We start from the raw sequence: 14,962 nt of genomic DNA, 5'->3' as shown, positions 1-14,962 counted from the left end.
ACTGACATGAAGTATTTCAAACTAAATTTAGTAAATACTGCCTTTGAAAAAAGTGTTACTTTCAGCAATAACTCTAAAGTCTAGACATAAAACTGCAGTCAAAAGTCTTTTCCTCCAGAGAGTGTTGTCTCAAGATGATTTTACAAGGTTTCCTTCTCTGATTATGTAAGATTATTCAGCACTCACAAGCTAATGACCTCTTTTATCAAGGCTGAGGATTATCTGGGATAATCTGCAAGACAGGGAATAGCCAAAGTCTACTGAAACAAGAGCAAGTTGGTCCAGAGTGCGCAAGATGCACCAAATATCACATTTCTTTACTGTAAATGTGCAGGCAGAATTAAATGAGTAGAAGCATGTTAGATCTCCCTTTATATGCTTTGCATTATCCAACACCCCAGGGTTTACTGGACCCTGGGTCAAAAGGAAGGACCTATTCCTCAGCTGTGTGGTCACCAGTGTCCTGCTGTCAGTTCAAACCAGGATCCATTTAAATGTAGATAGCTCCTCCAGCAGCTCTACTTCCTCCAAGCTAAGTTTGGCCCAGGGTACCTTTGCCTCCACTGGCAAGGCCACAATTTTCAGTGGTCTAGCCATGCAGACACCTTTTCTCCCAGTTCAGGGGCACTAAACACTCAAGGTCCCCGATCTCTCCCTCTACTTAGCAGAGTCCTCACAGCTTTCCTGGACAGACATCTCTACCTTCAACTCTAGACATGCTAAGCCTCCAATCCAAGCCCCTCTTCCCCACCTCTAACAAATCCATTTTATAGTCTATAGAGGCTAAAGACCTTCAAACCTAAATCCATGTTTAAGCTGCCTGACCTGTGTCAAGGCCAAAATATTCTACTTTTTTTTTTTTTTTAATTTTTTTATTTTTTATTGACTTTGTAATAATATTACATTAAAAATATATATGTGAGGTCCCATTCAACCCCATCCCCCCACCCACCCTCTCCCCCCCCCCAACAACACTCGTTCCCATCATCATGACACATCCATTGGATTTGGTAAGTACATCTTTGGGCACCTCTGCACCTCATATACATTGGTTCACATCATAGCCCATACTCTCCTCCATTCCATCCAGTGGGCCCTGTGAGGATTTACAATGTCCGGTGATTGCCTCTGAAGTACCATCCAGGGCAGCTCCATGTCCCAAAGACGCCTCCACCACTCATCTCTTCCTGCCTTTCCCCATACCCTTCGTCCACTATGTCCACTTTTCCCATTCCAATGCCACCTCTTCTATGTGGACATTGGATTGGTTGTGTCCATTGCACCTCTATGTCAAGAGGAGGCTCAGATTCCACCTGGATGCTGGATGCAATCCTCCCATTTTCAGTTGTAATCACTCTAGGCTCCATGGTGTGGTGGTTGTCCTTCTTCAACTCCATCTTAGCTGAGTGTGGTAAGTCCAATAAATCAGATTGTAGGTGCTGGAGTCTGTTGAGGCTCAGGATCTGGCTATCACATTGTCAGTCCAGAGATTCAAATCCCCTAAATATATCTTAAACCCCAACATTAACTGCACCTCCAGCACATTGGCATGAAAGTCTTATGAAGGGAGATCCCATCTGAGTCCAGATTCATCACACATAAACACCATTTCCAAAGAGGGGCCATCTGCCCTGGTAGTTAACCCCATCGGCCATGACCATAACTCCCGTGGGTCTCTTTAGCCCTCAAAGGAACCAATATCTGGGGGTTGTATCTGCTTTATCTGTCTCTCTGACTCTGCTCAGTTGTGCATGAGGGCAAACCTTCTGCCAGCCTCCAGACTCTTTTTTAGAAACTCGTAGCCATATAAACTCATTTCTCCTTTCCATTTCCCCCTTACTTTAGGTCAAACAGCATTTTAACGTCATGGTATTTTATGTAGACATGGATATTCTGCTGATCCGCATTGAACCTTCCGTATAAGGTCATTTTCCAGTTGCATCATCAGTTGGTAGTTGATAGTGGTCCCTCGTTGCCAGGGAGGCTCATCCCCGGGTGTCATGTCCCACGCTGGGGGGAAGGTATTGCATTTACATGCTGAGTTTGGCTTCGAGACTGGCCACATTTGAGTAACATGAAGGCTGACAGGAGGAAATTCCCAGGCACAAAGTTGTTCTAGGCCTTGTTCTTATTTTGGGTTTATCAGCTCACAAGCATAGTCATTAGCATCAGGGGCTCACTGTTGAACCCTCACTCCCTCCCGGTCCCCGCCACTGTACCTGGGAGACTGTCGCTGCTCCCCTAGGGACCACGACAGAGCACCACTGGCCAGGAACCCATTACCCCCCCTACTGTGGTTTTTAATTGTTGCCACTATGAGTATATCCAAACATTACCATGCACCCTGGACATATGTTCTGTACAGCTCCCTGTCAGCCATATATCACCTGTCATTGGTACCCCATACCAGTATCCCTCCATTGCCATTGTTGAAACACTCTGTGATCCAGAACTCCCCGAAATTTGAAGCCCAATATAATTTCATGGTCCCTTACTAGGGAATGGCATATAGCGATGAGCTTAAAGGATAGATAAAGAACTTGGATAAAGTTAGATAAAGAACTTAGATAAAGAATGTTGACTTGAAAAAATTCCACATCCTATCTTTTTCTTTCCCCCCCCCCCCCCTAATTATTCAGCTTTGCTTCACAGGAGTCCTAGACCACAGCAATGTATATATATAATATACAGCACTCCCACACATCCACCAGAAAACCTTTTCCCTTCCACAGTGATACTCTTACGCCCTATTCATATCATATTTACTTAAAGTGATGTACAGAGTCTGAGACATTAGCTTTCTAACAAGGTGACATCTGTGCTTACATTGTGGTGCATACTTTAGGATACACAGTTCTTTACATTTTTAGTTATCCTATGTTTTACATTATGGTTTACATTATCAGTCTGTCATCTCCTATATGTTATAGTGTAATATTACATGTTTTATATCCATCCTTGTGTACTCTCAAGAAACTCCTCTCTTACCCCCCATTTACTTTGGTTCCACACATTTAACGTCCATTTTCCCTTCCACCTTGGTGTCCTCAGTGATAGCCAACCTCCTTTTCCTGAGGAGCCACTTCTAGAGATAGATGGAATAGTGTTCAGGTCCTAACTTACTCAACTGCCCCAATGCCCTGGGAGCCACCCTTTCTCTTGAGGGATACAGTTCCCTCTATTTGATGGCATTAGTCCTCCCCAGGATGTGGGTCCACCCCCACTCTCACTACTTGGGTTTCTAACCCATGGTGTCACCCACTCTGGCAGAATGAGCATTTAGACATTCCCCAGGAGCCCGTCCTGCATCAGACCCTCCCCTCCGAGCATTCTAAACAGGTAACCCTCTTTATTATATTTTGATATGATTTTCTCGGCATTTTACTCTCCACCAACACCTGACCCTCTCCTGGTTCGTATGCTACCCCTCCCTCCCCCCACTTTTGGGCAACGTTACCCATCCGTCCCTCCCCAGCCACCCTCAAACCCGCAAAGCCCCAAGCAAAGGCAACCCCTTGCCCCCCTTTTATCTCTTCTTTGTGTTCATACTTACCACCATCTCGTCTTAAATTCGACCCCTGCAGACATCGGCTCATATCCTTCCTCCACCCTCCGATTTCCTATAAGCCTATCGTTCAGTCTCTTGCTATCTAGGGCAGCTTGTTTATTTCATATCATTGAGGTCATGTAGTATTTGTCCTTCAATGTCTGGGTTGCTTCACTCAACATAAGGTTCTCAAGATTCATCCATGTTATCACATGTGTTTGTACACATGTGTTCTTACAGCCGAGTAGTATTCCATTGTGTGTATATACCACATTTTATTGATCCACTCATCTGTTGATGGGCATTTGGGTTGATTCCAACTTTTGGCAATAGTGAACAATGCTGCTATGAACATTGGTGTACATATATCGGTTTGTGTTCTTGTTTTCAGTTCTGCTGGGTATATACCCAGCAGTGGTATTGCTGGGTCATATGGCAAATCTATGGCTAGTTTTTTGAGAAACCGCCATACTGTCCTCTAGAATGGTTGGATCCTTCTGCATTCCCACCAGCAGTGGATGAGTGTTCCCCTTCCTTCACATCCTCTCCAGCACTTGTATTCTTCTGTTTTTTTCATAGCTGCCAATCTTATGGGTGTAAGATGGTATCTCATTGTAGTTTTGATTTGCATTTCCCTGATAGCTAGAGATTTGGAACATTTTTTCATGTGCTTTCTTGCCATTTGCAAAATATTCTACTTTTAATCCTTAAACACATAGATTATAAAATGCAAGATGTGGCACTTTTTGAGGGCAAAGGTAGGATAGAGGTGAGGAGCACAGACCACAAGGTGAGACTGGCCTAACCTGGGACAGGGGATAAGTAAAGGGTGATATGTAAGACGCTGATATATCTTTCATTGCTTTGCAGTGTAAGCCTACTCTCAAGAAAATAAGTTATTTCTCAACAGATTCTTCAATTCTAGGCTCCTCCACACAACAGTCATAGGATCCTGGCAAAGTTAATTAACCTTAATTTCCTCATCTGAAAATGGGGCTAATTATACTACTTAACTTATATGGTTTTAGATAAAAATCAAAGGAGCTAATAAGTGTACTATAAATCAACTTTTGATTTACAGTAATCAATAAATCCTAGCTTTCAATATCATCATCATTATTATTATGCCACTATAATTTTCAGTAAATTTCCTCCCTATACTCACTGTATTCCACTATAACAAAATGGCAAGCATTACTGAGTGAGACACATGGAGACAAAGTCTCTACTCTCTAAGAAGAGCAGCTGAATTCTTTAAGCCCTAAGGAAAAGTCTACATGGTGGCATTGTGTCAGAATAAATGTTGTCTCAAAACTTCATTTAGAAGGGTGGCAAGAGCTGGGGACTCATTCAGTCAGCAACATGAGAGGCATACGGGTCTGGAAATTCTCTTATTGTGCATTCTTCCCTTTGTGCCCAGACCATGACACATATCTAAGCAGGAAGCTTATCTCCTGCTAGGAAATTCTCAGCCCAAACTTAGTTTATACAGTGAATACATGGGAAACACTTGAGTCTTACTGGAGGCCTATAGCAATTTGATATTATTAATGAATTCCAAAAAGAGATATTGGATTATGTTTGTAAACTGATCTCCTCTGGGCATATTAGATTACATCAGATTCATGGGTTTACTTGATTAAGTAATTATGTAAACCTCTTATGTCAGTAGGGCATTGAGGCCCCACCCACCAAGGGGTAAAAGACATGGCAAAGGACAGAGTTGGAGGGTTTTTGATGTTGGAGTTTGATACTGAAGCTTTAAGCTGGAGCCCTAGGAAGGAGGCTCACAGAGGAAACAGAAGCAAGCCCCAAAAAGACAGGAACCCTGAGCCCAGAAAAAAGATGCCTGAGGAAGGGAGGAACTCAGGAAGCTTGAACCCCCACAGACAGCAGCAGCCATCTTGCTCCAACAAGTGGAAATAGACTTTGGTGAGGGAAGTAACTTAAGCTTTATGGCCTGTATCTGTAAGCTCCTACCCCAAATAAATAATCTTTATAAAAACCAACTGATTTCTGATATTTTGCATCAGCACCCCTTTGGCTGACTAATACAGGGTCATAGTAATATTAATGATTCAATATGTTATCCATAGGGTAGAGATATTAGAAATCATTATATGAATCCTAAACAGTCATATTATCTGTATCAAAATCAAATTGGTTGCCTATATTCTTTTTCCTTATTCAAAGATATTTATTGATGGCAGGCACTCTGCTACACGCTAACAATACAGTGATGGAAAGACAGGTACGGTCCCTGCCCTCACAGAGCAGCAGTCAAATGGGAGGCACTGATCAAGTGCTAGATGATATGGAAGCATATACCCAAAATATCTGACTTCTTTGGTGGCTCAGGAAAGGCTTCCCAGAGGAAAAAAACCTAAAGACTAGAAATAAAAGCATTTTATGATGGGTGGAGGGAGAATCATAGACAACAGCATGTTCAAAAGCACTTGGCTGAAAATGAACATAAAATCTCAGGAATCTGAAAAAAGTCCAACATGGTTGGAATATGTAAAGTAAGGGAATGAGTAACAAGAGGCCAGAGAGGTAGGCAGTAGGCCAGGTATGCAGGGCCGACAGTCCATGGTAAGAAGTTTGGATCTTATTCTAAGGAAATAAGATATGATCATATCTTCATTTTAAACAGATTACTCTAGCCGCAGTAAGGGAAATTGATTTTAGTGTGGCAAAATTAGATATAAGGAATTCAACAGAAAGCTATTGTAGAAGAACGACTTAGACAAGAATGTGACAATGAGAAAGGAAAGAAGTAAGTGGATTTCGGAAATATTTAGGAGATAGTAACAATAGGTCATGTCCGTGAAGGGAGATGGAGAAGCAAAGATAACTCCGAGGTCTATGTCATGAATTACTAAGTAGGATGCACTAATCCTTTACGGTTATGGGGAACACAAGAGGAAAAGAAGTCTTTGAGCTGATGATCATGAGCTAATTTGGTGAAATATTAAATTTTAATTGTGAGTGATACATCCAAGTGGAAATCTGGAAATCTCAAGTAGGCAAACTAATACTCGGAAGAAAGCCCTAGACAAGAAATATTTCAGAAGCTATCAATATAAAAATAGCAATTGAAACCATGGAAATAGGTGATAAAGCCTGAGAAGAGAATAAAGAGTAAACATTTGACAAGATAGAGCCTTTATTAGATAGAAAAACAAGAACAAGCAAAGATTGAAAAATAGAGGGCCGAGCAGTAGGAGGAGAGCTAGAAGAATGTGGCATCACAGAAGCAAGAGAGGCAAGGCTTTCAACAGGAAGAACTGGCACAACTGCAACCAATAAGTAGTCTACCACTGCAAGGAAAGGCAAGGGCTCTGAAAACACTTTGAAAAGTTGAAGTTACATCAACATCTACTAGAACCTTCCAAATAAATTATTTTATTTTGCTTAAGATTTTTGTACTTATAAGACAAAAGAAAGGAAATACAGCAGGACACATTTAAATATTCAATTAGGAAGATAACAGTAAAAATAACTTCTCATTGGTCAAGAAACTCAAATGAAGCAATACCCTCATTACGGTATTTCTATGTCAGAGAATACCACCTGACTTTTACCAAAGGAATATTCTGAATACAAATATTTAAAGCAACTTTTAAATCACTTAAAAGAAAATATAAACTTTTAGACAGTCTTAGCAACCATTTAGACCAATGCTATCCAACAGAAATATAACATGAGACTTACATGTAATTTTAAATATTCCTGTAGCCACATTTTTAAAACTAAAAAAGAAATAGATAAAATTAATTTTAATAATGTATTTTCTTTATCTCAACTTATCCAAAATATTATTATTTCAACATGCAATCTGTCTTTATTTTGTACCAAGTCTTGGCAATACTGTTTGTTTTACACTTAAAGTAATATAGCCTGTATATAAATTCAAACTTATTCTATATCCAAGTATGGCTAGAAAGCCAATTGAGAAGTATAAATTCTATAAGCTTTGGATATTCAGGGAAGATGCAAACCAAATGTGTTAAATTACCTGGAATGTGGGGGGGTTCCTGTTAAAAGCTTATCTGGAATGTAGGGGATACTTGTTAACTCAAGCATACCTGGAATGTGGGGGATATGTGTTAAATCAAGCTTACCTGGAGGATAAAACCTATCTAATACTCAGATAAAACACTTGAAGAAACTAACAAAAAGTTCTTTTGCATACAAGCACTGTTTGACTCCCCACTCTTATAGCCTCTGTATAAAAGGGACCCAAAAATTCTTTTCAGGGCTTGGCTTTTATCAGGACAAGAGTCTGCTGAGTCCAGCCGGTCAAAATAAATCATCTTCCTTCTCAGAATTCTCGCGTCCTGGCCATCAATACTGCATACACCTGACTTCTCTCTGCTACTACAAAACAGCACGTCTCAATTTGGACTACCCACATTGTACATCATCAACAGCCATATAATGGCTAGTGATTGGACAGGGAAAATTTGGGTCAAATTCTTTAATTAAAGATAGTAAACTGAGGCCCAGAGTCATGAAGTTACTTACCCAAAGGTATACAAATTATCCATAACAAACCCAGGTCTAGAAAATGAGTCACCTAAATTATAGTCCAATATTCTTCCATGAGACTATTAAAATACTTCCATTTTTCTTTTATTTACAAAGTCCATTATCATTCCTCCAAAATGATAATAAAAATCTTACACACTTGTGTTCCATACCTCACAAAACTTACATTCATTCAATATATACTCTATATAGTCTAGTTAGCAGTTAAGAATAGTTTATGGCAGAACATTCTTTAATAAACACTAAAACAAAAGAATCATCTAAAGAATTTGGGGGCAAAAATGAATAAAGAAGTAATGAAATTGGAGAATACCTAAGTCTATGCTCTACCAGAATTTAATATGTCTCCATATTTGGAAATTCTTCTTCATATGCAATATAGATCCCTCACATTTTATTCTCTCATTTACCCTCTGTTAAAAATATAAGAATAGCCTGATTGAGATAGATCCATGGTCCATATTCTTTGAAAGCAATGAGTATGGTTTTTCTATTTCCCTCCTTGACTTCATATGACTACCTTTAATCTTCCTTTCTCCAGATTAAACTTTCTAAGACTCTCAAATTTCCTTCAGTTTTTTCATTCGTAACCATTGTTCACAATGATGATTTCATTCGTCTTTAGTTAAGGATCCCAGCAGTAAAACTTCAATGCTAATGGTCCATTGAATTAGGGGTGGTTACCACACATTTCCTTTTCCCAAGTTACTATCTTCACATCTTATGATCATTTTCAATTTAAGTATATTCTATAAATTTGACTCACATTTGGTTTATGACACACTATACTCCAAAGTCTCTTATCATCCATCCTCACAGAAATTCCACCTGCATGTTAAGGTAGTTTATGAGCTAAGGCATTAAGTAAAATCACATATCCACGTATTTTCTATTTAATTTTTAAAGAAAAATCTTAGCAGTTAGAAATATTTAAGAAAATGTAAGCCCATTCATACAAGAATAGACCCTCCAAAAATGCACCATAACAGGATATGCAAAAATAATGAAATATTTTCTGTTATCACTTTTGGAGAATAGAAAAGACTAACTCAGATGGCATTTCTTTCCAAAAGAAAGTTCATTTGACTAAAAATAACTATACTTCTCATAAAAGTATGAGATGTGACTATGATCAAGTTGGATTTTTTTTCCTTCATTAACAAGAACTTGGTCATGTCATTTAACTAATCTGTGCTCATTTACTCACCTTTCAGAACATGGGAGAAATAACTGAGTTTGCTTTTAGGATTAAATAAAATAAGTGAGCCAGGACAGAATTTTTCAAAGTAATGCTTCCATACTAATGATTTCCATACTAATGATTTCATCTGGAAAATAAAGTTTCCATGCCCTTTGTCCATAGTTCCAGATCAACAACCACATTGGCAATTGGGCCATTCTACTAGGAACTTGTCAATATAATCCATTTAAATTTGAAGGGGCCTCCTAACCTTGAGACTGAACCAGTAGGATACAGTTCATCAGAGGCATAATATGCATTGTATCAAGTAGAATGATTTTGACCACAAGTGCATAAAAGTCATCTTAAATTGACTTAAAAGGAAGTTTCTTGGCCTAGAAATCTGGAATGCCTCAGAGATGCCCTAAGGACCCAGGTTCTCCCCACCTCACTCTAGCATTTGAAGTATTGACTTCATCCTAAACCTAGTTTTGGTCATGGCTGTAAGATGGTTGTCCTAAACCTAGTTTTGGTCATGGCTGTAAGATGGTTGTCAGTATCAATTCCAGTCAAAGTGCTTTCTCCCTCAGATCCAATGGGATAGAAGCTAAATTCTCCCAGCTGTCTCTTATTAATATGTGACTTTTCAAGTCCCCAGCAAACTTTTCACATCCTTTTAGGCCCATAAGGAGCCAATCTCTAAATCATTCCAATGTGGTTATCTTGGGTTCATCTACTGAAGACTGTCCTCTGGAGCAGGAGTCAATCAGTTTCCCCTAAGCCCTACGGGCTACAAAATCGGGATTCATCAGGAAGGAAGATCAAATGGATGCTGAGTAATGTTCCATCAACTGTGCTTTCATGTGATATTTATGCTAAAAAAGACCCAATCATACTAAATAGTATGGTTTACAATCAGGTCAGTGGACCTAATTTTAAGGGCACTCTTCACAACAAGTGAGTCAACCAATCCCCCACAAAACTAACTACCTCCTTCCTGCCTTACTCAGAATCTGAACCTGAGAAAGGAGGTGCTAGTAAAGGAAGGATAAACAAACCTCACCTCCCTTGGGAAGTTCACCAAGCTTGAATTATGCAGGAGATGTTCCTGCATCTCCATGTCATTTTTTACAGTTCTCCTTACAATGTCAGCCTGTGTTACTGAGCAGAAACCAAGAAGAATCTTATCCAAAAGGATCCAAGAATTTGTAGGTAGGATATTAGATGATTCCATTAAACCTAAGGAATAAAAGAAACATGTAATTTTAAAAATAAGATTGTGTATGGAGATAGTTTATTCTATATCCAAATAAAAACCCTAAAGTTCAAATTTAGTCAATCATCAGTCAGACTGAATCCTATGCAGATATAATTTAGCCTCATATATAAAAATGAAAAGCTAGTGCTTTTGCATGTTGATTTTAAATAAAAGTATTTTCTTTGCAAAGATAGTTGTCTCTCTACGCTATGGTACCTCAGACATTGTTATAGACAATGTTATAGACATTTAAAGAAAATATTTCCTTCCTAGGATTAATTATGTGAGGTATTTATTTGCTTGATGGTTAATCACTATTTCTATGAACACTTAAAGTTTTACAAATGGGAAAGACATTCATGTCAATTGCTTTATATTCCTGTTAAGCAGGGCTGACCTCCCACTCAATGTACTCTTCTTGGTGTTCTTTTAAAATGTATCTGGCTAAAAGAATTAAAAATTGGAAAACTTAAACTGAAAAATTTTCATCACATTTTGAAGGTCGTTTGATACTAAGATCAAATAAAATTCCTTCTCCTGGCCAAAGCAATTTTTCATCCAGTCTCTTCCAAATGCATATAGCATGTATATATGTCATAGAAAAAGTTGAAATTTAAAATATATATATATTCTATATAACACAAAGTATTTTAATCTAAGCAACTCTTAGGAATCTATAATTACTCAAAGTAAAAGCCAGTCAAAATTTGTAACCATGTCCCCACTTTTTCTATGGTCTTTTTAAAAAGCAAGTGTTTACATCTGTACTATTAAAACACTAAAATATTAGACTTGGAAATATGAATCTTTTAAGATTTGGTTTATCATTCAGCTCTTAAGAAGAAGAAACAAGATAACTTAATAGGTTCAGTTTCTTTTCAGGTGACTGGAGACTCAATGATACCTTCCAAGAAAGTGGAAGAAGGAGTTGGTACTTTTGGCGAAGTGGGCAACCCAAGAAGAAAGCTGCAAGTGTAAGAGACCTGTTTCACTTCTGCTTGGATGTAGAAAACCACAAAAGAAAATGGCTCCCAACTTAACAAGAGAAAGCTTAATAATCAATAGAATCATAATTTGTCTTGAGTCTATCAGAGGGCAGCCAGAATCATGAACAGCTTCACCTTTGGCAAAATTCAGCATGAAGAGGTGACCAACTTAAAAGTGTGTATGAAGAAAACAGATGAAACTTTTTAAACAAATTCTTGAATTTCAAATGTGGGTTAGAGTAACAGTTTAGATCCCTGGTTGATTCAGGCAGTCTGTACTCCTTCAAAAGATCTTAGCTGCAGTATTCACCAAGCGTACAGGAGAAAGATTGGGAGCAGGCCAAGAAACTGAAGAGAGCCACACGCCTCCTCGCTTTTCTCATCTGAGGCAAGGGCAGTAGGCCCTCTGCAGTTGGGGCGGGGGGACCCGGTTCAGCAGGAAGTACTCTGTCCCAGGACCCCACCCGGGCCAGGATATATCGCCTCTGGGAAGGGACAGAAGTCAGTTTCAGTTGGGAGATTGCAAAAAATCCCCCTCCCCCATCCTAGGCAAAGGTAAACTCTGAGGGAAGAGGCAGGAAATACCCCTGCACCCGCCATGAACCTCGAGCTTAGTAACAAATGCTACGAATCTACCACTAGCTATGGAGTGGGTGGGAAACCCTCTTTGACACTGATCTTAAGCAAAGGTAGAGGTTACTGAGGAAGGAGCAGAACACTAGCCAGCTACCAATGGGGGAGTGGCAGGAAACCATCTTCTGCCACTGTCCCACAGTAACTAGGTAGAATTTGGCTGTTATATGAGGATGGGACAGAAATTTGAGAAATTCCCATTCCTGAGACCCAGGTGCATAGACCTGACTAAGATTGAGACTGGACCAGAGAACTAAGAGCCACACCCCATCGCCACAACTAACCCCCATCAAATAACAAACAACAGTATTATGCATTATGGGAACGACTAGAGCATGGAGAAAGACCTGTTTATGGCACAGCATACAGGGGTTGCTTAGAGCTTAAGGGTAAATCAGGAACACTGAGAAAACCTTCCAGCATCCCACAATTCTCTATGTACAAAGTAACAGCAGTCTGATGCTGGAGGGATTTGAGGACCCAAAATTTGCTTAAATAAAAACTAGATTTCCAAATATTCCCAGATAACTTTTGCCTATGCTGTCCAAGCATTCCTAGTGCTCTAGGGAGCATTTTTTTTTTTTTAGGTATTGGGGGCCAGGATTGAACTTGGGACCTCATATGTGGGAAGCTGACTCAACCATTGAGCTACTTCAGCTTTCCTGAATTGTTTTTGTTTTTTGTTTTTTATTCTGCTTGTTGTTTGTTTTTGTTTTTTTCTAGGAAGCACCAGGAACCCAACCTGGAACCTCCCATTTGGGAAGCAGGCACTCAACTACTTGGGCCACATTCAGGGAGCACTGGTGTATGACATTGTTTACTGTGGCAGTTTGTGAAATCTGCCTGAGACCTACATAAGCATAACTTTTAGAATGACCTCCCAAATCACTTTAAAATCTCTTAGCCATAAAAACTCTGTTTTATTTAATATTTACCCCTTTTGGTCAAGGTCTTTTTCCAAATGCATCACTGATTAATGCTTGGCTCGTTTATAATTCCCCTAATCATGATTCTTCTCCTCCTTTTATTTGAACCTGTAACGTTCAATGTGACTGTTAAATATATTTCTCAGAGACTTAAATCTTTGCATTATTGCTGTGCTGGTTGAGCCCTGACAGTCAGCAGACTTGCGGCCAGCTCCTCCTCTCCAGCTCTTGGGGCTTGTCCTGGACAGCTAACAACATGATGAGGTTGGACCATTCCTATCTCCAGAGCAAGGAGCACCTCCAACTGAAGGCAAAACAGTTCCTTTCCTCTGTGCCACAATATCTAAGTCCTCTGTCAGCCTGAAGCCGTCAGAGCGGACATCATGCCAAATCCTTCAAGACTGAGAAATGAGCAAAACATAAAGGGGGAGTATAACCACAGACCAAAGCAGATTCAGTGTTATTGTCATTATCATCTCGTGTTAATGGAGTAACTTGTAACATTGACATAAAAAAAAAAAGTAAAATTTTAAAAAAATAAATAAAATAAAAACTGAATTATCAATATCCCCATATTGAGAGTAGCAGAAATATGCCATTTCTAGGCATAAATACTCTTTACTTCAGGCTTTACTGTTCTTTCACACAAACTATCTAGTATTCAATAAAAAATTGAGACACAAACAATAACAAAAAGAATATGTATTCTGCTGTTGTTGGGTGGAATGTTCTATGTATGTCAGAGAGGTGAATCTGGTTTAAAGTGAATTTCATGTCTTCTATAACCTTGCTGATTTTCTGTCTAGTAGTTCTAACATTTACTTTTAGAGAACTATTGAAATCACCAACTATAATTCTGTCTTGTTGCTGCATATATTTTGGGACTCTGTTCTTTATAATTGGCATATCTTCCTGATGTAAGGACTCTTTTCTGTTTTATTTTTTTTTAAGCTTTTTAAATTTTTTCTTTGTGTTTTCTTTTTGGATTTTATTTTTAGAAAATTCCTCATCTCTAGCAATGATCTTTGTCATTAAATCTATTTTCTGAAATTAATATAGCCATTCCAGTGCTTTTATGGCTATTGTCTGCATGGTTATCTATTACCATCCCTTTACTATTTTTGTCTTTGAAATTAATGTGCTTCTCTTATAGGCAGCATCTAGTTAGATCTTGCTTTTCTTTATTAATTTTTAAAGAAGCTCTAGATTACATAAATGTTCATAAAAAATATAAGGGATTCCATGTACCCCATTCCTCCCCCTCACACATTTTTCCACATCAACAACATCACTCATTAGTGTGGTACATTTGTTAGAATTGATGAACACATATTGAAGAATTGCTACTAACTATGGACTACAGTTTACATTATAGTTTACACTCTGTCCTGCACAATTCTGTAGGTTATGACAAAATATACAATGGCCTGTATCCATCACTGCAATGTTATGTGGGACAACTCCAATGTTTTGAAAATGTCCCATATTATGCCCTTTTTTTCCTCTCCCATCCCTCAGAACCTCTGGTAGCCACTGCCTGTATATCAATAAGAGTTCTTCCATTGCGAGAATAATAATAAGTCTATAATAATAATATGTGTAACTTAGCCCATTGTTCATTCCCCAGTCTTGAGGATTTGGGGAAGTTGATGCCCACTCTGCTTCTAATTGAGAGGGAGCTTAGATTCCATGGGGCAGATGGATGGAACTATCTTGTTTGCAGTTGCAGACACCTTGGAATGGGTTTTTTCCATCATCATCTCCTTGTTGGTTGTCCTGGGTGACTCCAATCAACTGGAGAATAGGTATTGCAACTCTGCTGAAATTCAGGGCTCAAAAGGCACATGGACAGATCGAAGATTTAAGTCTCTGGGACATATT

This window comes from Dasypus novemcinctus, chromosome 2 (genome assembly GCF_030445035.2).
Source record: "Dasypus novemcinctus isolate mDasNov1 chromosome 2, mDasNov1.1.hap2, whole genome shotgun sequence".
In the NCBI taxonomy this organism is placed as follows: domain Eukaryota; kingdom Metazoa; phylum Chordata; class Mammalia; order Cingulata; family Dasypodidae; genus Dasypus; species Dasypus novemcinctus.
Note: the sequence above shows the minus strand (reverse complement) of the source record.